At 28.0% G+C, this 25,007-nt stretch overlaps 1 protein-coding gene across 1 annotated transcript in view; it reads left to right on the top strand.

Moving 5' to 3' along the window:
* Window positions 1-17,918: 17,918 nt before the first annotated feature.
* Window positions 17,919-25,007, top strand: part of LOC123305600 — an 82,699-nt gene continuing 75,610 nt past the window's right edge. The window contains exon 1 of the mRNA XM_044887369.1: window positions 17,919-17,953. The gene's annotated coding sequence lies outside the window, so the exon portion shown is untranslated. The remainder of the gene's footprint in view (window positions 17,954-25,007) is intronic.

A 25,007-nucleotide genomic window follows, 5' to 3' on the forward strand; every position in this document is an offset into this window, starting at 1 on the left:
GTTATATTTTGTTTCTTCAAAGATTCAACTTGAAGTTTCCTAGCGGGATTAAACTAGCTTTTTTATATGGTAGGAAATAAATATTGCTATCAATACATTTCGATCATCAAAATGGCTGTAGGTCCAACAATCTTTCCCGTTTGATTGGCTCTTAGACCAAGAAAGTTTAGCTAGGAATTTTTTCCCATTAATTTCATTAGACTTCTGTGTATCTACACTGTTTATTATTATTGTGGTTATTATAAAATCGAATCCATGATTTATATAATATATACTTATTTTGTATTGTTATCAAAATCGCTGGACATATTTTAACAATACTTCAATATTTCGATTAGAGAGGGCCAGTTATATTCGATAAAAACTAAGAAGGATTATTACAGAGATAATACCATAGAACTGTATAAACATAGGAAATGCAATAAGTGAATTCTTGGCCGCAGTGAGAGAGGTAGAAAGAGACAGGAATTGTAGGTATATAAGAGAGGCGAAGACAGACTTTCTACGAAGATTATCTATTAAGGTATTATGCAAACTGCGAATTTTGAGTGAATTAAACAAGTTACCAGAAATGTTAGTTTGTAATGTAGCTGAAAATAAAAAATATAAGAGAGAAGAGGTACATCTGGTAATTTGTGTCCTGTAAATACTACTGTATTTACAACAGAATCAGTACATTTTATTACGATATTTTTTCACAGAGCTTAATGGTGCAGTGGAAGCTTGCTGGGCCCACAACCCAGAGGTTCGTATATCAAAACTACGCTCTGCCAACATAATTTTTTTTAAAACAAAATTATGGAGGTGAAGAGCTTCTATGACTGGATCCAATCAGTAGAGCCGTTGAAACTCTTTTACTTTTTTTAATATTTCCAGTAATAGGAACGTTCTTCTCTATCTCATGTTCTTTGGGTGAAAAGAAATGCTAATGGATGGATAGAAACATTTATATTAATGTATGGGTAAAAATAAATATGTATTTGAGGAAATACTTATTAGAATGTTTTTTCTTTTAACTTTACAACTAAAATATAAAAATTTCCAACGTGAGAAGTTGGATATTTAAATAAGTAATAAAAATCTACAATTCTTTAATATATGGTGAAAATCTGATACACCATACAATTTATTTTTAATGCAATGCTCCTTAATTCTTTATCTGTCCACCCTTTTTAAATAATCCGCACTTTCTTTATGGAAAATGGCTTTCGGTAATTCTGTAACTATTAGTAGAGTCTATGAGTAATCAGATTATTTTGACTATATAGCAATGAAAGTACCGTAATGGACTGATTTTTATTTGCTACTTTTTACCATTCTATAGACACCTTTCAAGCTAAAGAACTGGAAATAATGGCCAAAATAAACAGCTGTTTAACGACCAAATCCTTCGGTTATCGTAATATAGTTTTTATTTGGTGCTGAAAAAAGATCTTTACAACATTCTACCACATACAACTATGCTCAAAATAAGCCGATTTAGCAAAACATGCCCTAGTAAAAGTTGCTCCGTTTTGGCGCTATATACTATTGAAATCGTTTTTCTTCCATAACTTCAGAACGAATAGCCAGATTTTGATAAAATTTGATATGGCTTTCGGTAATTCCGCCGTTATTCGAGTTGTTCGTTGTTCGTTGTTCGCGCTATTCGTGTTGTTAGCATTATTCACGTTATTCGATTTGAATTATTGCCATTACAAGCATTTATTACTTATTTATTAGACCTGAGCGTCCTTGCCTAGTATTGTAAATCACTCACACAAGAAAAAATGGTTTTGGCTCTGAAATATCACTTCAGCCATATCCTAGAATCTTAATATATTTTGATGTCAAAAGTTCTATAATATTCGATATGAAAATTCACACATTAAAATTTTCATAAAAAGAATTAGATGTAAATAATATTTTTTTGATTTACTTAAACAGACGACGTCAAACGTAAAGGATATTCATTTGATATAAATTCTTCACGCGTATATTCTGTTTGTTTGTATGATCTGAATTTTAAATTTTTTCCGTATATTATCAAAACTAGTCATATATATTCTACGTGGAAAAACTATTTTCTTTTTTTTATTTACAAAATGAAACTAATAAATCAAAATTTTGAATTTATTACGAATGAAACATATTGTCCATATATACTAGAAAAAAAACAATTTAAATAATTGTTTAGTCATACATAGTTAATATATTAAATTCTGGCATAAATAAGTTATTTTTGATGAAAATAATGCGTGAACCTGATAAAAAAGGACAAAAAAATCGTTTCCAAGAAGTTCAATAAAATTTTGGAAAATAATGAATTGAATTAGTTGAATAAAAATTGGTGGAAGCGCAAATAAATACATAAAGACGTAATTAGAAGCACCGATTTATGGATATAACAAGTAAAAATAAAATATTTACTGAGTTAGTTGTCGAAATATTCTGTACAAACAGAGTTGAATATCAATTTTTGTTTTATTTTTGATAAATTAGATAAGTTTGAAAAACAAAAGTTCTTCATTTTGGAGACAAATGTCGTGAAAGTGTTTCGTGCAGTATTTGACTTTAATTATACAATTTCGTCAACATAATTGAAAATACTTTGATATCGAAAACTTTAAAATTTTACAATTTTTTTAAGATTTTGGTACGAAAATATGTTTTAATACTGCTGGCTTGAAAAACTGCAATATCTAAGAATTGAACAAAAAAAATCACAAGATAACTTCTTGGTTGATTGATTAAAAAAACGATTATTGAGTTGTTTGCGAGTTTTTTGTCAATAGACGAACGTCTGCCCAAAAAATTCGTCTTCAAAAGGTCAAAACGACGAGAAAGAATTTTGATATAATAATGTAGGCCATAACGGGAGCAGAGTATGCAAAAACTAGTGATCCAGTTTTTTTAAAAGTAGACAAGAAAATATTTAACTACTTAATTTTAAAAATTGCTTATTTTAGTAGGAGATTATTACCTTAATCTCTAATTTTGTGCACAAAGCTAGCCGGCTTAGAAAATTCTCCAATATTTTTTACTTTTCTAATCTCTAAATAGAACTGTGGAATTATCCGTCGCTGCGGGGTTGTTCGTTATTTAAATTTGGTTTTGTAATAAAAGTAGGTAAAAAGAGAAAAATGTCTCCATGAAATCTGATTTATATTCATTTACTTTATCATCTCCTGAAAAAAATCTTGGTAGATGTAAATTTGCGTAAACCAAAAAAGCTTCGATATATTTAAAAAAAATATACACTCATCGACCGAATATATTAACTAACCAAAATACAAATACCTTATTATTGAATTCGGTTTCGGAACACTCTTATATAACATAATATTTGATTAACCTATATTCTTTATTCATATATGTGTAAATATAAATAATTTTTCATGAATTTTCCAATAGTATTATTAAATTTTTAATGTAAATAATATTTAATAAATTGTAAATTACAAAATAATCTCACCTTGGTTTTTCATTTTGAATCGATCGACCCGAATGAATAATAGCCGTTAAATAAATATTTGTTTAATTTTTTTTTTGTAAATAAATAATTAAATATTTTGAATTTTTTGTTTATTTTAATTTTCTAAATTGTATAGAATGATTAGAAGCGTATCCATTATAAACTTTTCTATATAGAGATGCGACTCGAATAGGATTTTGTGGCTTCAATTACATGAGTAAGTTTATTGCGTAACTCGAGCTGTACTCGAGTTTTCGTGTTACTCAATAATAGAAGGAATAGGAGGAATACTGACTCGAGAGGGAACCTCACAGTCTTGGAAATTGTTAGTTGATTATATTCCAACAAATTAGCGATACCCGATCAGCTTATGATGCCCCATGCGAAAAACAGAAGATGAAAAGTGAAAAGGTGCTTGGAGCAGTATCAAGAACAAGAAGAAATTGTTTCAAAGAAAAAAATGTTAAACTTAAAACAAAGGAAAAAACGAAAACTGGCAATTCAGGGGTTTAGATCATCCGTACTAGCTCCCTCACCAATAAATAAACATATAATTTACCAAAAATAACCTAATTTTATTTGCAGCTATGTAAATTACTTTATTATAAAGTTTGTAACGCTTAGAAATATTGATGTTACAAAAAAATTTTCGTGTAGCTGTTCATTACTTGCCAGTCCATTTTAGTCGATATATCCGTCTGTCCAGCTCTGAAGCCAATTAAGGGCATGGGCATATCTTTTAAACTTTTGGATCTAGAAGAAAAGTGTAAATATAAAAAATGTTTCTTAAAATACAACTTTTGTTTGAAGTTTTTTTTTTTCATGGAGCCTATAAAATTTAAAGCACTATATAAATTCTTTTTTCCACATCTTTTACTTTGGATCAACCTAAGATACTCCTTCTATAAGCAAGTTTTCATTTAATCGGGTTTATGTTTGTTTGTATTTTTATTGACTTCAGCTCTAAACCAAGAATAATGTGCTAAAATAATTTAATTGACATCCGGTATATTACACATTAAAATGTCATTAAAAACAATTCGTTTTAATTAATAATTTAAAAAACAAATATTGCTCTCAACAAACAGGCCAAGGAAATTTTTCTTGTAAAGTCATTTAGTAATCAAAACCTTAAAAGACGGACGAAGAAGCTGATCAGAGTTTCTCCGCAGTTATCGAAATTTTAATTTTTTCTTTCGAATAGTGTTTTGAAAATCAAAAAATCTTTTCAAGATGATGGCCGCATTTGGTTTCCCTAGTCACATGGAAGATAAAAATAAGAATGCACCTAGCGCTTATCCAATTAGGAGACAATTTACACCAACCAATGTTGTTCGACCAGCAAAAACTGTATTTTTGGATGTACGACCCCCATTAGAAAATATGTTAACCGAACAAGAATTTCTACAAACGATGAAACCAATTCAAGCATTTGAAAATATTTATCCAGACGATGTGATTTATGAAAGTATGAAACCAGTTATAAATGTTATGCGTTTTATGGGTGGTTTTCCATTTAAACAGAATTCGTCAGGGTATTTTTCATTTCGTTTCATGTCTTCAATTATGTTTTATTCAATTTTTATATATCTTTTGATATTGGCTTATGTTGTGTGGGTGCTAATGCATCGTATCGATATAAAAGAGAGCCGTGGCGATAAGAAATCAGGAGAATCGACTGGTGGCAAATTTGAAGAAGCTGTTATTGCTTATTTATTTTTTGTATACTTATTGCCAATTATTTCGATACCAATTTTATGGTTTGAAACATCAAAAGTTGTTAGTGTATTTAATGATTGGCGAAAATTTGAGGTAAGTGTTTTTATTTAGCCAAAAAATTAGTAAAAAATTACCTTAGAACTCAAAATTTTTTTAAAATTTGATGAACCAAATACAAAATTTAATATATTCAGTTTTAAGTTCAGAAATTGAGACTGTGTTTTTATGAAACTTATTAAATCGAAAGTTTTCCTTCCTTTTGAGAGTCCATAATGGTAAGTTTGTTAATAAGAAAATTGAGGCTTTAATCGAGATCCGAGTGTTGAATTCATCTACCATATTTTCAACCCCTTTAAAAGCTGCAAACAACTCTCTCGACTTTTTTATTAGCATTTGTTAGACAGCAAAAAAATCGTCAAAAAATATGAAATTATTTTTCTTAATTACCGATAGCTTTTCTTTTTTATCAAACTTATCTTTATCCATCCTCCAAAAGGCACGTAAAAGATATAATACAACTTTCACTACAAAATGTGCTCATAGCCAAAAAAGATAACACATAAATTAAAAATTTTTAAAAACCTTCGACAACAAAATCAGGTCTGAACAATTTGTTTGGGGCATTGTAGCTCTTACAAACGGAAAAACCGAGTTTGATCATCACTGCTTTTGTAGTTGTTATCGGGCACGCAATTTCAAATTCGAAATAATCCTAAACCCTAAGCTCGAAACATGGCTAAGAACAATCTCGATCAAATTACTTTTCAAACAAAGAAAAAATTAAAATGGGTTCATCCGCTTAGGAGCTACGATGTCACAGACAGACACACAGATACACAGACATGTTAAAATTGTAAAACCCCTTTTTGTTAGTCTAAGGTTAAAATCTCTAGGCCTTCTACTTGGAACTGGTTCTTAATTCAAAATAATTAATTCATTTGCTTAATTTTAGGATTTATACCGTTTAGTAGTTGGAAAAGATGTCGATTTGAAAATACGTCAAAAATCAAACGCAATTGCTATATTGTTACCAATTTTATCAATAATTATGTGCGTTGTAATTCATGCTACTATGATTGAGTTTAAAATTTTACAAGTGTTGCCATATTGTTTTTTAACAATCACCACATATATTTTAGGTAACGAGCAACAACATTTTTTTAGATAAATTATTTCGTATTTATTAATTAATAAAAAAAAAAAGTTATATTTTTGATTAAAAAAAAAAACACTTGTTGTGACGTATTTACACTTATTGAGGCTCTGAACCAATCGGAATCTCGCTAAAATCACATTTTTCGACTTGTTTCTATGGAAAATTTTGCATTATTATAATGCAAAAAAGTTGAGAAACAAACCATTTATCAATCTGCATGTTATTTTATCATTTCTCCGTGCGATGGCGTTAGTAAAACGTTGTGTTGACGTCGTTGGCGTTTGAAGTTTAGAAAAACGGTTTTCAATTGTAAAATTACATGAAAAATCAATTAAAAAACCAATCAAACCAAATTTTCTTAAACTTAAAATTAAAAAACATGCAAATTCTCTATTTCATTCAAAATACTTACCGTTATGATTCCATGTAATTTATAGATTTTATTTACTTTGACTGACATGAATTGATGTTTTAGGTGGATTTTGGTATTTAATATGTGAAATTATTGGTAAAATTGCAATATGTTTATCAGAAGAATTTCACAAAGCATTAAAAAATGTTGGTCCAGCTGCGTATGTGTCTGAATATCGTGCGTTATGGTTACGTTTAAGTAATATTACACGTGACGCGGGTATTTCATTATGTTATTCATTAACATTTTTAAGTTTATACTTATTTTTGGCCATAACATTATCGATTTATGGATTGTTATCACAAATTCAAGAAGGATTTGGCATTAAAGATATTGGTTTGGGTTTAACAGCACTATCAAGTATTGGTTTGTTGTTTTATTTATGTGATGAGGCACATTATGCATCACAAAATGTTCGAGTATTGTTTCAGAAAAAATTATTATCGGTAGAATTAAACTGGATGAATAGTGATGCACAAACTGAGGTAAGAACTATTTTTATAGTACAGTTAAAGATGTTACAAATAAAGGAAAATGAAAGATTTTATTGCTTATTAACAAATAGAAACATTTTCGACACTAACTCATGCGTTACTTATGTTATTTGACACCTATGTTAAGAAACACATTCCATGAGGTTTTAGCAAAATGCGGGCGATTTCTTTCATTTTCCTTTATTAGCCGATTTTTTCTGTAATATCTTTTTCTGTAGGTACTATTAGGCTTTTATTTCCATTATTACTTAGGTGATTTCTTTTGTTCTAGATTAATATGTTTATAAAAGCAACTGATTTAAATCCATCAAATTTAAGTGTAGGAGGTTTCTTTAACGTTAATCGTAGTTTATTTAAATCGGTAAGTTTTAGTCGATCTACTGACTTTCTAACTTTCTATATTTTTATCTATTCGTGTTCATTAAACTTGATCCTATTACAGTTAATTGCAACAATGGTAACATATTTAGTTGTGCTGTTACAATTTCAAATCAGTATTCCAGATGGTGGTGTTACACAAGAAAATACAACACTTCTTATCACAAGTACTACAATACCAACATTGTAAAAATAAACTTTTTAGAGCTATACTTTTTTTTCTGCTTTTTATGTTTTAAAATAATCAAATGTTCTAAAATCCTAAATGTTTATGTCCTAATTAATACAGCGCAGAAGACATAGAAAATGGGATTATTTTGTATTTACATAATTTTTATTGAATTTTTAAATAAAGAAAATATAGTTTTTATATAATACTTATTTACTGTTTTAAAAAAATAAAACGGAATCTTAAATAATTTAAAAAAAAATTGAAAATGACTTAAATTAGCAAACAAAAAATATAGAATATTTTAAAATTATCAGAAAAGAAATCATTATCCTTTACTCTTCTCAGTATTTCCACATTTATATATAAACTAGGAGTTACCCACCCACTTCTCTGGACGATCTCACTTATCCCCTCATGCATAACGCTTGAAATATTTGGAACTTTTTATTATGAAACCAAATTATTTTGCTTTAAATCTGATGTATGAGCTATATTATTGGAAAGTTTCATTAAAATCCATTCAATATTATAATCTAATCCGTTCAACCAAGCAAACAAACAAACTATATAATAATATTAGTATAAATAAAAAACTCTTTGCAATCGATTCATCTGTTTATAAACTTGTATCAGTAAAATTCGTCAAATAACATTCATTAGCCTTAAGCTAGACGAGAAATTAACAATTAGCTGAGCTCAGAACTTAAAAAGCGTAGCTCTCTCAGCCAGTATTAATAATTAGAGGGCATGTTGTTAAACTAAGGACTATCTTCAAACAAATTTTGAATCTATTAAGTCAAAATTTACGGTAGATAAAAAAGGTATCCTTTTATATAATAAAGTCAGTTGAGTCCAAATAGACCATGAAAAATAGATCCGGAAGTAAAAGATCCAATATTTCTGTAATAGTGCTCCATTTTTAAACACAAGGGTTAAAAACTCAGAATCCAACCAACTATTCTACAGTCGACAAACTCAACCCAACCAACTTGTAATAAATAAACTCCTAGTCTATTAAATTTTCTATCTATTTTTTCCGATCACCTTTGAGAACATTTAACTTTGGGATCAAACCTGTAGATCTAGCCCATATCACCGATTAGATTCTAATTCGCACCACTTCTAATGTCTTGTTTTCAATCGATTTTCTATCTCAATTTAATTTACAATGTATACTCATACAAAACAGGTCATTGAGACTTTATGAAGTATATGAGAAAATATCATATAACAACAATTAAATTACATCATCAAATTACCTATATGTAAAATATATGCAACAAAGTAATACAAGTTGTCTATCTTACATAATATTTCAAAATATTTTTTAATTCAAATAAAAACATTAAACAGATTTTAAATTGATTACGAGATGATGTAATCAAGGTTGTCTTACGTTTAGAATTTACATAAACATGAAAAATCAATAATTTAATAAACAAAAATTTCCATACCATTAGTCTAATTTTAAAATATAGATGAAATGTTTTTGTATTTCACCTAAAATAAAAACCATAATTCACGAACAAGATAGATAATGGATGTCCATCGTATCAGATTGCATTTATTCCTAAAATAAAACACAATAAAATAATATTGAATTGGGAACTTTATTGTTTTTTATAGCTCGGTAAAATTAAATCACAAAATTCATAAAATTGTGGATATTACAAAAAGAAGAAAGGTTTTGCGATTTTAATAAGACCTTCATTTGCATTCATACAAGACGCTGTAAGAATAATATTCCAAGCACAAATCTGGAATTAGTTCGTTAAAAGTGCTAGAAGTAACGAGTGAAGAATATTATATGATGAAATTTTTCATTGGGATCTTTGTAGGGGGTCCATGAAGTATCCAAAAACTCATATTACCATGTTACCATGTAGTCAGGTTATCCCCACTACTTGAGGGAGATGTTACCAAATACACTTTGTGCCTGATCAAACTATAAATTGGCATTCCTAATCGTTGTTACTTAATAATCGAGGAAATCAAACCGAAAAAACAGTCTAACCCAGGAATGAACTTCGGACCAGTAAATTTGTATGAGAATCGGTGGAAGATTGCAATCAATGTACTCAATAAAAACATATTCATGCGATCTAAAGTTTTTAGATTAACGCTTATAAAGTGGGGCGGAAATACTTAATTCCGGACACAGCATTTTTTTATTTAACATTTAAAATAACTATCGGATTGATTTATTTTGGACGATTCTAAGAATTTTCCTTGACATTTTTTACCTAGCCTGACCGTTTCCAAAAAATGAAGATTATTTTGTGGGTTCGGTCAAAAATCATTTGATAATTGATTTTGGACGATTCTAAGCACTTTTTCACTCTTGAAAATCTGCATCAAACCTCGCTATTTTCGATATATACCTAAGCTTTAGAAAAAAAGAAACGACTTTTGTCAAAAATTCGTTATTGACGAAAATAAAAATTATTTTTTGGTTCTGGCCAAAAATTTGATTTGAAAACCGCACGATATTATTTTTTGAAAAAGTTTATAAAAATCTAAATGTATGACCCAAAATAATTTTAAAACTTTTGAAAAACATTTTCATCCAAAAAATCATAACTTTTATTTTCATAGTGCTAATTTTTCGAAAGTAGGTTTAAGTTAAAAATAAAAAAACTCTTGGAAAAGCCTAAAATACAAACATTTTATAATTTAAATATCAAAATTTATAATTAGTGCCAAAAAATTAGCTCCAAAATGTATAATTCTTTATGTTTAACTGAAATTGAAGCTAAAATACTATAGTTTTTCCTCAAACGCTTATATATCGAAACATATATAACCCTAACGAAGTTAGGGCAAAATCATCAAGTAAATTTTTGATTGCTGAACTTGAAATATCGAGTATTCACCTATGGTATTGTTATGCATCGTCCTAAAATAATATGATAAATCTATTGTAACTATTGTTGTTCGTTAGGACACCCTGTATTAAGTGTACAGTAAGGAGGAGGGAGTATAACATAAACAGAGCAAACTAAAAATTTTAGAGAACAACAAACAAAAACAATTTTATTTTATTTTTTATATATTTTAAATCAAAAAAACATAAATTACTTTAAGGTAAACATCACCCACTGACTTCTATTTGGTTTATGGTACGTCCATATATTTGTTACTGACATACATACTCTACTAACTCACATATGACTTGACTATAGTGTAAAAAAAAATAGAATATAAAATATATGGAAGATAATTTATATGAAAAATCATAAATCAAGAAAAGATTTACGATTTATAAAATTTCATATACAATACCTATAATGTACAAGGTGAGATAACATGATCACCCAACATTCATTTTCTTATATAAAAGAGTGCGGTCGTGGGACCCCCGTTAGGAACGAAATTCCTTACGAAACTTGTAAAAAAATTTAATGTAAGCGTTAAAGAAATTAAAAATTTTATTAACTTACTTTTCTAAATCTGTATTATACATATAATCTATTTTTGATTGCTCACCTAATTTAAGATATAAACAAATTAGTTTATTAAATAATTAACGTTTATAAATTGTTGTTCGATTGTCAGCGAACATAATAGTAATAATGAATTGGTTTCCAAGGATATCGCATACACAAACACAACATATATGACACGCTTACGTGACGATTTTAACCAATTTGCTCACCATAGTAAACCACGTTAAGGAACTTCGGTTCAATAAAATAAAATTTATTAAACTATGTGATTTATTAACACAAAGCGGACCATGTGATTAAAATGTTAGACTAGAACTTGGGGGACAAAACTTTTGCATTCGACCAATAATTTTAAATTATAAATTTGTTTAAAATTACTTAGATTTTAAAAATTATACTTCAAGAAGACCGATCTTTAAGGTTTTTTTTTTTTGGAAAAATGTTTTTCTGACTTTGTGACTAGACAATTTTAGCTTCAGGTTTGTATACACAAATTTCTTAGTATGTATGAAGTACTACAAATGCAAAAATATTAGTATGTATGAAGTTTCCGATTTGAACTCTTACTCATTTTGTTTTTCTCATAGAATTTTTGCAAATTTTAGGAAATATTATTTTATGATAATAACAAATCTTGATTCTTGTTTAAATTCCCTTAATATTATTGGATATATGGAAGAGATAATTTTGGAATTAGACACAATATATCAAAAGCTTAAAGTGGGTTAAACATTATTAACTTCGTTAATAGTTTCCAAAAAGCTATGGAAACCTTCAAAAAAGTAGTTGGGATTATTTATTAAGACTTAGAGAAATGAAAATAATCACTGTTGGATTGGAAAAAGGATGGTTGTTTCCTGGTTTAATATAATCAAACGAAACTAATATGAAATTAGTGGCAATAAACCAGTACCTTAAAGCTACTCGATTTGCAAGCTGCTATCTTTCATCGTTTTCCAAAAAGTTTCTGGAAACTTAAATTGCATATGGCGTATGAAAAACAGATTTTTTTTGAGAATGGTTAAAGATTTTCGAAGGTAAATTATTTTGGCGTATTTTTGGCTATTTTATTACTTGTACTTACTAAGTAAATAATATTAAAATTATTATTTTATTATTAAAGCACATAATTATGTACGTTTTGTGAAAAACGTAGTAATTAGAAGAATATGAAAATTAATATGTATTATTCATAAAAATTATTTTTCAAAACTATGTTAACAACATTTCCTTTCATATCATAGCCGTCGCCATCGAATGAGTTAAGATTGGGGGGGGGCTAGATGGTGGTCAGATAAGCTTTATAACTCGTGAGCAAATAAGGATTTTTAAAATGTCAATACATTTTCTTGTAAGAAATTAAAACCTATATAAAAGGTCTCTTATGCTTAGTTGGCTAATTCATTATCAAACTTTAATGCATACCGATATAAACAGTTTTTGATAACTAATTGATTTTATCTTTCGTGCCTAAGTTATGCATCACACAACAAAACTGACATTTTTCTAAAGTTTTTTAATCTCTATGTGGTGGCAACTAAATCTCCCTCCCCCCTTCAAACTCCTTGGTGACGTCCTTGTCTCTTAAATGCATAGAAAATTCATTTGTAAAGTATTTATAGCTCATATAATAAAAACGTAATATTAAACCTCTCATTATTATGTATTATTATTATTATTATTATTATTATTATTATTATTATTATTATTATTATTATTATTATTATTATTATGTGAAATATATGCAAGAAAAATTACAAACAATATGAGACACTTGAGAATAAAATTTGACATCAAATATATGAGAGTGCATAACATATTATTATGCACCTACCTTTTATTGTTGTAGGTAGTAGTGCATTTTCTTGCTATATACAATAAGTAAGTACGTGTGGAAAATTAGTTACGTTTACATGAACAAATTAAATAGGTAAGTTTATGTGGAAACTAAACTAGATTTGTTCATGAAGCATGCAAGCAGTTAGTTAAGAAAAAGAAAATTATTTTCTTTTATTATAGAGTTACGTAATAAATTGGAGATATAATTAACACGTTAGCACTCACGTCACCCGGCAATCGTTCGGTAATCTTTCGTTGTGTGATGAAAGTCAAAATATTAGACATTCGTTAAAAATTTCCCGTGTTAAATATTCTTTAACCATAGAATATTTATACATAGATAACGCGCGGGGTATGTTAGTCTGTAAGTGGATGCGATGAATGAGAGAGAAACCTGCCAGTTTGTTCCTATGTGTTCTTGTCATAGTCATATGTCATAATCATATGATGCATAGAGATTTTGTGTAATGTAAACAATATCTAGTCAAAGACATATAGATTAGACAAGGACACATAGGTACTAACTGGCAGTCTTCTCTCTCATTCATAATATCGCAAATTTTGGGCCATGGCGTTCTCTATGTATAATATTCTATGACTTTGTAAATACTTTGTAAATCATAACCTCAACATAATTTTATATAAATTTATTTTTTAATGCTTTACTTAATTAAAAATAGTTTGATTAAGTGATTATTGAATCATGTTTGGGAGTGAAAATATTAGAGCAAAGAAATATTTTAAATAATTAAATTTATTTTAACTAATTTCACCATATTTCAATCGCAAGTTTTTTTTAAATTACTGAGTACGACTTATATTAAACTAACGAAAGTGTATGAATAGTCACGAAAATTTCATTGAACACTTTTTTGCTTACTCCTTTACTCTCGTGATGAGAGAAATTAGCACAATTTCGGAAGGAGTTGAAAAAAATATTTTAAAAAACTGTAGATAGGTTGATAAAATCTGAAAAATTCATAATTCGAAAATAGATAAAATTATATGAAGATAGAAAAAGTTTTAAGCAAATATACCATTTGAAAAGTAGCAGTTATTTATGTTTTAAATTGGGCGTGAGCAAAATGCTTATAACTCGAGTGCTGATGGGTTATCAACGCAATATTTTAAATATTTTAATGAACAAAAAATGAAATGAACAAAAAATACTGAAATATGTGGATTATAAAAAAAGTCTCAAACATATTTGTTTTAAAAATAAGTTAGTTTTAAATTTCCATCATCCCATAAAAAAACGAAACCTTTTAAAATCACAATTATGCCTAACCGCTTTTTTTGGTTTCTTGAACTTTTCTTGTAATTTTACAGTTTATAAAATTTTTATGTCGGGTGAAACTTTCACAGAAAAAAAATCAAGATTCTTTTTCTAGCACTATCTTAATTTTTGAATTATAGAAAATTCTTCCGTGTGGCGATATTTTTTATGAATTTTTGCACTAAATTTACATAAAAATAAATTCTAGCATTCTACACCAATTAGATTATTTGAATTTACATTATGTAGCCTGTTGTATACATGTAAATCATGCTTTATTAGTATGAAAATTGTATATTATGCATGCATTTAGAAAAGGATTAAAAAATAAGTTTAGTAGAATTGTTACAGTCACAGATTATGTATATACAGGGTATTGAATAATTATATTATTATTTACTCTGAAGGCAGAATTCGAAAGTATTGCTAGTTTTCTGTTCTATAGTTTCCACGGAACGATTAAACTGGCTTAGTTATGCTTTTATAGCAATTAAATGTACCTTTAGCAAGTATATAAATCTTTCTATCGTTGACTATTGTCTGTAAAAGCGGATAAATGAAACTTGTATCTTAAGGGCAATGTACCGCAGGTTTTCATGCCAAATTGCTATTTTAATGGTGGAAGCGCAAGGAAATTATTACTTTTTAAAATAACTTATTTAAAAAAATCTTTGAATGCATTTTTTTATTCGTCGGAATGCTTTGATATCTGATCCCTATAAAAATAGCTAATTATCTTCAAATAGATGAGCATATTTTCATCCAAAATCAATTTTTATCGAGTAAAAATGACCATGCACAAACCTTATAAAACTTAGCTCGCAGCTAAATTATCTGTATTTTTGAAATGTTGTAGTTCACATTATTCTGAATAATAATATTAAAATAACTGTCACAATAAGCACAAATAAAAGTAAGGAACAGCTTTGGAGTTATTTTTCGTGTTTTTACGAAAACGATAATAATTTTCCATTCAATAATTTTTATCATTCAATATTATTTCCATGATTATAGCAAAATAATTAATAGTTTTGTGAAATTGGTACCCCAATTTCACAAAATAATGAACGGATTTTACGTTCATTATTACGTTAATTGTTTGACCATCATAGAACCAGTTTTGACGAACCTCAATTTTCATTTGACCACCCACTTTTCAATAAATATTGATGATTGAAACAATTTCCCACTGTCTCCGCCATAAAATAATATTGTAGTTTTTCACCATGAAAATGATCAAATATTTCGAACTTATCCATTGTAAACGCTTAAATATCGTTCAATCAGTCTTTACCGCCTTCCAGCTTCCCCCCATCACGATTCATTCAAGAATTTTTGAGGACTCAAGATTTCTCGAAGTTAAACGAATTAAAGGAACAAGACAGTAAATTCTATTTGAAACTAGAGAAGAGCGAATTCTTGGAAATAGCTTTTTTTGTCAGGTTTGAGAAAGTAGTTCGACTAGATATTTGCCAATTATGGTGATATTCAGTGGATTACATCATTTACAGTTGTGTCTAGTTACCTCGCATCTCGCACGTGGACCCTTAGCCTTCTTCCATATAATTTCTCAACATCCTATATATGTAGGTATGTATATCTGTTCTATATATGGTTTACATTTTCACATTGTAACAAACGAACAAACAAACACATAAACAACGTGTTATTCATATTACATTCAGTTTAGTAATAGTATAAATGAAAAGTTTTTAGCTACTATAACTATTGTAGCATAGTAGTATCTAGTGAAAATGAACATCATCAGTAAACCAATATGTCATCGTGCATTTTATTTTCAAAATGTTTATTTTTCTATGGTTTCATCATTTAAACAGAGATAGTTAACTAATTATATTATATACTGTTTGGTTCAAAAAAAGTATGTGCCATCATTGATATTAAATGCGCATTTGAATTATACCAAGGATTGGTCAAGTCACTGGGCATTGGCTAAACATTCAGAGTTTTTCATATTTTTAAAGTGGATAAATCAATTCTTGTTCTGTTCAGTGCGAGATTTCAAGGAGACTGCTCGAGAGCTTGAATAACCTGACTACAAACAATGTAAATTTAACGCAATGTATACAGCCTTTATTTCGTTTAGTAGTGTATGGGAATGTATGGAGGCTGGGCCAGGTAGGGGCAACTGCCCTTCCCTAAAGATTCCAAGACAACTCACTTGCTTTAAAAAATTAAAATTCTACATAATTCAAAATTTCATTTCATATTAAAACTTAAATAAATGAAAAAATATGACTGATTATCCAAGCTAGTATGAAAGTATCAAAGATATACCATTATTTTATCTATGGAAAGTATTAATAGCTGTAATAATGATATTACTGAAGTTTACTGGTGTTTTGCAGTCTAAAAACACTCGGTTTGCCCGTCACCGTAATTAGAAAACACGGCTAATAAAGAACATTTTTCATAGGATACTGAAGAAATATTTATAAATAAATGTTATCTTCCTTAAAAAATTACTACATTTGCTTTAAAAAATAAGTCAGATACAAAATACTGTTTCAAACAAAAGTTTGATCATGTGAAAGCCTCGACCATTTCCAAATGTAAATTTATTTTTAGGTGGATAAGAAGTTAAATGGTGGTTAAATTCTTTTTTTCGTTCGGAAACTTATATTTTTTGTAGGCGATTCGTATTTTATAGAGAAAACAAGATAACTTTTATAAGAAAAAAAATTTTTTAATGCATATTTTTTGTAATCTGAGTAAAACTATTCTTTTCAAGAAAACTAATGTAATGTTACGACAATATGAACCACATAGTAAAATGAATAGTAGTTGTTAACCAGTAGCATATATTATATTGTTAAGTAAAACAGAGACATAATGAGTTGTAGAAAGAGTGACGTAATAAAACGACGCCGACGCCATAATGGCGTCGAGTTGATTTTTGTTGTTGTTGTTGGAAGAGAGAAACTCTCATGTTCAGCATACACACAGACCGTTCAACAAACGAACATCGACGCTCCACAATAATATAACAAACATATAGATAGACACTAACACTTACTCACATGCGGATGGTAATAATGACTAAACCTTCTACCATACAACCACTGTTGTAAGCGAATATCATGTTAGTCACGTTTTCGATTTTCGACAGACAACACAACATAAAACACATAACCATCGTTAATCTCGTTTGCGAAAAAATCTACTGTCATCGTCTATCGAATATAATTCGTGAGAACAATAAATTCGAATGAGTAAAAAACGTGTGTGTCGTGTTCGTAAATTAATTTTTGTAAATACATTCCATTATGTGAACGCTTTTAGTACGGTTTCTTCGAAAAAAACTGTAAATTGTTAAATTTTTTTTGCTCGTGTCTCGAAAAACCAATAATATATTCGTATTAATTTGTTACAAAAATGATGAAATTTCTAGTCATATTTATGCTGTTATCATTACCTCAATTTATTCATAATAAAGTATTATTAATGTTATTATCAGTGAAATAAGAGAAAATATATAAATTTGTCGGGAAAAATTAATAAAAAAATTTAAAAACTATGGAACATTTTCACTTGTTTGAATTATTGTTAATTTTTTATACAATTGGATATTCTAGTGGATATATTGGTTTGTATAAATATTATTTTTATTGCATTTATTTATTTATTTACTATAACTAAAATAAGTTTTAATTTGTTTTCATTTTACAAAATAAATACAGATAAATTTGTTATTCTTTTTGTTTTTTAATTAAATTTACATAAAACTGACATTCATTTATTTGTTTTTAACAAATTTTACAGATAATTAAAATATTAAAATAAATAAATTTACATAATGTGATACTCTGTTGCTTCTTAAATAAATTTACAGAATATAAAATTATAGAAATTTACAGAAAATTAATATGTTTTTATTAATAAACGAATAATTTAAGTAGTCCGGCTGCCGTGTTGTCAACTATGTAATCAACTAGGCAATTTGTATAATGTAAATGTAATACAAAGATCTAAAAATATCGTAAACAAGGCAATTTATGTGGCGTAAATGTAATAAAATTGCTCTAAATAGAGCTTAAAAGCATCAAAAACCAAAGATTTTTATGTTTTCTTTTTGGAAAGCGTATCGTAAGGTAATGTTTTTTTTTTAACCGACTTCAAACAAAAAGTAGGAGGTTATTAATTCGACTGTATTTTTTTAATTTGTGTTACTTCAGAACTTTCGACTGGGTGAACCGAATTTGATAATTCTTTATCTATTTGAAAGGTGGTGCTTCCCGTGTGATCCCATTTCATTTTGGTCCAGTTCTGACAACGTCATCCATGAGAAAACTATAAAAGTCTTAAAGTTGCATTAAGTATGCACGACAAGAGGGCGAATAACTCAATATCACGCCAACCGATTTCGATGATTCTTTTTTTAGTGACAAATTAGTTAGTGTACTTCTGATTCACTAAAAATCGCAAAATAAAAAGAACTTTTAACAAAAATAAAACCGACTTCAAAACAAATTCATATGCACTAAACTATTGTTATTTTTGGAGTCGGTGTCAGCCAAGCTAATGTAGCAAACTATTCTGTCAGAGTTGTTTCCTTGGCTGGCACCGACTCCAAAAATAACAATAATTTTATTAAAACACTGAACATTCACCGCATTTGCTCAATTAGCCGGACTACTTTAAGAAATGTAATTTTTTTTTTGGGGTCTTGTATAAAAAAAGGGTAAATTTACAAATTGATATTCATTTGTTTTCAAACAAAATGGTACAAAAAGTTTTCTAAATAAATATAATTAAAGAGGTTCGTCTCTCTTGACTTTTTTTGTTTGTAAATAAAATGAATAAAAATTTACAGAATATAAAATTGATAATTCATTTGTTTTATATAATAATAAATTAAATTTTATAAATTAGAAACAAATGAATTTATGAACTTTATATAAAATAACCACATACACGAACATACACAAATACAAAAACTAACCAATTAAAAATAAATGAAAATCATATTTTATTAAACTCATTCATTTGTTTGTATTTTGTACAAATGAAAAATTATTTTTGTTTTTTATACATTAGAAAATTATTTGTTCTATTTTATTATAAATGTTTTATGTTTTCATTTTAACCATGTTTGAAAACCATGTTTGAAAATCATGTTTGAAAATTGTATATAAAATAGTGGAGATGAGTAGAGTAGATATGGGGGATGTATTATAGAATGTTATAGTGAGAGTAGAATGGGAAATATTTAAAAAAAAAAAATAATAATAATAGAATTGGCGTGATGCAACATGTGGATTTTTTGTGGAAATGTATGAATTTTGAATTTTAAAACAGGTTTTGTTTGCGTGAATTCTTTAATTTCAATTTATTTCTGAACAAAACCCAATAAAAGCATAATCTAGAAGAAAGTATTTCTTTCCTGTAGGTAGTACGGGATTAATAATATATATGAAATCTTATCTTCAAATCAGAAAGATTGATATTAATACCAGAGTTCTAATAACGGAATGTGAAACCTGTTCGGTAATGTGCGCTTTTGGATAATATACCTAGTAATATTTATTTCAGATTTGAAATATGGGAATAAAGCCTTGCAAAAAGTATTTGATTTAGTTTTTCACTTAGCACTCAGTTTGGTCACGATCATATTTATAGTTCACAGAACGGGGGACGGGGGTCCAAATATAAAATAAAGCTTTTTGGCAGTGAAGTATATAGGCAATATTAAATTCGCGTAGATTTTTTTTTAACCCAGCTAATCTTCAATTATGGTGCCCATTATAGCGTAGACCGCAAACGTACGAAGTTTACACCTAATATATCCCCCCTCCTTAAAATGGGTTTGATTTTAAAGAAGAATGGGATCAAATTTTTCTTCTTAGCAAAACAGGAAAATCGTTCGATTTTAGGCCTACTAGCAGAAGTTTCTTTGCTATCTTTTCCGAGGTTTTTCGAAAATTTATAATTAATGAGTTTCGGGAAGGTGTAGCTTCAAATACGATGACAATTTGATTCTTAAGGCCGCAAAATTATGGAGGTTTGAAAATTTAGAGTGAATGAACGAGGGAGGGGTGTCTAAAACAATTGTTTTTATTTTAAATCCGCGGAAACTTTTGTTGTTGCCTGCACATTCCCTTTTCTCTTAATATACAGATAGTAGCTCCTTTTAGTAACTCTTAACATAGTAACTCTTAACATAGTAACTCTTAATATACAGATTGTAGGCCTTTTAGGCCCAAAATCTCATGAATTAGATGACAAAGAAAGAAAATTGATTTTGTAGTTAATGTTTTAAAGAGACGGATGAAAAACCGATCACAATTTAGAAGAACAATGATTCTGTGTAGCAGTTTCTGCCTCTCTCATTTTTCATAATATGTATTTGAATAGCTTGTTTTTGGTATCCACTTCAACTTTACAACTCAATAATAACTTTTTTAAGGACAAGCTTTTATTGAATTAAAAAGTAGAAAATAATTATTTCTATGAGTCACTTATACCTGACAATTAGTAAAAGCTTAAGGCGATTTAAATCATCATTGATATTTTAAATTGAGCGACTTCAGCTTTTACAAACAGTCATACATGAGTGATTCTATTAGAATTAATTATTTTCTACTTTTTAGTACAATAAAAGCTTGTCCTTTAAAAAGTATTGTTTATTTAATTTCTTAATTTAGAACTTAAAAAAGTATATATATCTAATATGGTGGAAGCGATGGGAAGTCAGATTATGCTTACCATAAAAATGAATTTTCATGCATAGCAAATCATTTCATTTGATATCATAGGAGTTCGTAAAAAATACACATAATTGGATTTAGAGTGAAGACGTTTAGCTATCCATGCATTTTCATTCAAACTAAATGTGTATGTAAAATTTCCGTTCAATCAGTTCAGGATAACTTCGTTTTTTAGTTGCAAGGTTGAACCTGAACAAATATATCTAAATATACATACATAGGTACATACATTGCAAGTTAAATAAAAGCTTGTAAAAAGCTTTAAACTTATACATGCTTATATGAAATAGAATATTCTCTTTAAAATATTTACAACCTTCAGGGTAAATTTTTGGATTTATATAAGAAAATAGCAGTAACAGTTATATTAAATATATTAAAAAGATACTAATCTTACGTTCTTACTTCTTTATACGGTAGAATATATGACTGGAAGCCATTGAAAATCAATGACAAAATTTATATTTAGTTATGAAATTTTTTTTTTTTTTTTTTTTTTAATATTATTTTCTCATAATAATAATAATATTATTATTAAGATTTTCCACAAAATAAATAATGATATCATTTATTTTCTTTAAAAACTTTCGTTAAAATTTTCTTCTATTATCTTTTCACGTTAAAATAAAGGATATCAGTTAGCATTAGCATATGATACGACGGTGAAGTTATCTGATCATACATACTACGGAGGCTATGGAATAATTTTCAGTAATAATGGACTTTTGGATAAACTGCTTAGCAAGTTGGGGCATAAGTAGGGTTGCTACCTCTCCAAATATAATCGATGGACTCTCGAAATCGTGTAGTCTCTGCCGACTTCCGATATTAACATAAATTCTACGGTAAAAAAGATATTTTTGATTATTTGTTTCATATTCAGGTAAATTCAACAATTCTTAGCAGCTTTTATTTTAAAGGCGAGGCGTCTTCTTTCAATTTTTCTTTAAAACATTTTTTCGAAAAACTTTAGGAAGAACTGCAACTTAAAAATATGTCATTATTATATTTTATCGGAAGGAAATACGCTTAAAATTATTGATAATCGTCATAAGTCATAGACATAAACGAATTTCCTTTATTGCCCTTGATAGATTTTGACTAAAGGATTCTTCCGTAGTAAGTCACATTTCCTCCGAAAGCTGACGATTTTCGAAAAAATGGTTTATATGAAAAATGTTAGTTTTTGTATGAGGATCAACTTTCTAATTTAAAGTGTTATTCTATCTCTTACCGATTAAGATCTGAATTGGCTTTAAAAGAAACCCGAAAAACTTGATAAAATTCTGATGTCAGAACATGATCCATCAAACTCTGAAACATTTGTTTAAGTTATTTTTTTGATTGGTTTATTATAAAACGAGCTATTAGCCATTATAGATTAAAATAACCCATCCATATTTATCCTCTATATACCTCTAGAAAGCAAGTAGGCAAAATGATTACTGTAACCTCCGAACTAATACCCAAATATAATAGGCTTTATGTCGTAATATAAGATTTATACAGATAATTTAATGGTTTTTGGTATTTTATTAATTTGCATACTTAAGCTATATAGATAGGATTATATGTCTTAAGTTATTAATTGATACTATCAAAATTTTTTTTCAAAAGATAGATATTATATCCTATTTAAATTATGCTATGTTTCTCTATGTTTCTCATTTCTATATATTAAACATAAGTATAACAAAGGCAAATTGTTATTGGCAACATGATGGCTTGTATTTAGGAACAGACCTGTAGTTAAAAAGGTTGCTATAGGTATTTGTATCACTAAGAGTACGTATTTTTCAGCAAATATACTTCTTTTGGTGTCATAGGAATGATGGAATTTCATAGGTACTTCAAAATATTACTATTCATAGCTGAAATAAGTGATTAACGTTAGTGATTTATAGTGAGAGTAATTGTCCCGATTCATAGCTATGATGGAAAACAGCTTTCGATCTTCTACTTCTTATAAGATAGTTTGGTAAGATTTCTCTTGCGTGGTTGGGAATAGAAAATTCCACAAATGGTGAAAGCGACCCTACCAAAGCTTGCAGGAACCATTCTTGCTTTTAAGCAAAGGAAAATATAAGAGCTCCACAATTTTCGACCGCTTTAGAACTCGCCATATTCGGTGACTAAGAACATTGATGTACAGAATGTTTGAGAAGAAGAATTTACAACGAAGCCTATTTCCTCTATAATTTGTCTATCGTTCAAGAACACCAACAGCTACTCTCAATTTCATAATAACTTTTTTATAGAAAAAAGAACTTAACCAATTTTTCACTTGTAACAACAATTGAAAAACTTTAAATTAAATGAAAGTTAAAACTATTTTAAAGTGATTGATTAATCACCAAAAATTTATTATACCACAGCATTTTAAATAGATTTTCTCTACATATAACTTAACTTTAAACTTTTAAGCACTATAAATGTAAATTAAAAAGATAATGATATTTTAGAGAACATACAAATGTTATAAAACGTTATACAAGCAATTAACACAAACTCATTCATTTACGAATGAAAAACATGCTATGCCATTTATAAAAAGTAAGTACTGTAGTTAAGTTACAAACGAATACCCTTTTATGTATTATACCCACGCACTAAATAAACTTATCAGAAAAGATAAGGAGCGATCGTGAAATATCGAAGCATAAATTACCAGAATTTTTTGTATATGAATTAGCATCATCATGAAAAAGATGATTTTATGACGGCTGGAATTTGTTTTCTTACTGAAATTAGATATTGATGAAGTACTTCTGACAATTGAGACGCGTTTTCTAATGTGTATTCCCAAAGAAAGCTGCCAAAAATTTCCTAATTTTACAATCATTTTAGACAATATATCAGACAATTTTCCGCGTCTTGAAAATTCCTATCACTTTCACTATAATGCAAAGTAGTTATACCACAAAAAAATTGAGCAACTCTTAGTAAAATTAAAATTTCATTTCATTTGTGGAGATAAATAATGAGAATATTCGGACCGTGCGAGAGTTTTATTGGAGGCGTTTCCATGGTAACGATACACTACTTTAATTAAATAATTGTATGGATGCATATATAATTGTATGGATTGCATGTATGACTTTCATTGAAAATTTAATATTATTGTCTCACAAATTTAAATAGATAATTATGCTAAAATACATTTAAAAAATAATATTTGTGCAATTTGATTTCTTATTTTCACAATTTTTAATACATTAAGTTTAATTAATTAGTGTTTTTCAATAATTTTAATTTAACATTCACTATAACATTTACATGTAAAGAATTGCAAATTAGACATAACAGCCTCCTTTAATGCCAAAATTTTTCACTGGAAGCGCTGGGATCGATTTTATTGTCCCTACCATGATTACGCACACAACAAATGTTTTTATTTATAGAAATTCTCGCTTTAAAATTTTACAAACTCATTCTATCAAAACCCATCTAAATATTTGATGTACGTGATTTTTTCATAACTATTAAAGATTAAAAATATTTTTTTGTGTATTTTTTAACGCAACGATTTTTTTCTATTTACAAAAAAGAAACTATTTTTTAAATAAGTAAGTAAGTTATTTAAGTTTGTTAAATTTGTTGAATATTATTAAATTTGTAATAAACGTTATCCTGTATGTTGTACTTCTATAATCCTTGATGTCAAAACTTTGTTATATACTTTACCTAGACAATTTAACACGACGTGTCATAATCATAGTTAAGAAAGTATTCAAGTTCCTTGTCATGATATACATGTAATGATAAAGGTATACAATTACCAACTCAGGTTACATATATAGAATTTAATTAAAATCATTTAATTATGAAATACTAAAGACGGAAAAAATCTCTGGTCATTTTTATACCATGTATATGAAATATACCAAGGTATATTAAGTTAAGTCCCAAGTTTGTAACGCTTAAAAATATTGA

Source organism: Chrysoperla carnea, chromosome 1, assembly GCF_905475395.1.
Source record: "Chrysoperla carnea chromosome 1, inChrCarn1.1, whole genome shotgun sequence".
Lineage (NCBI taxonomy): Eukaryota > Metazoa > Arthropoda > Insecta > Neuroptera > Chrysopidae > Chrysoperla > Chrysoperla carnea.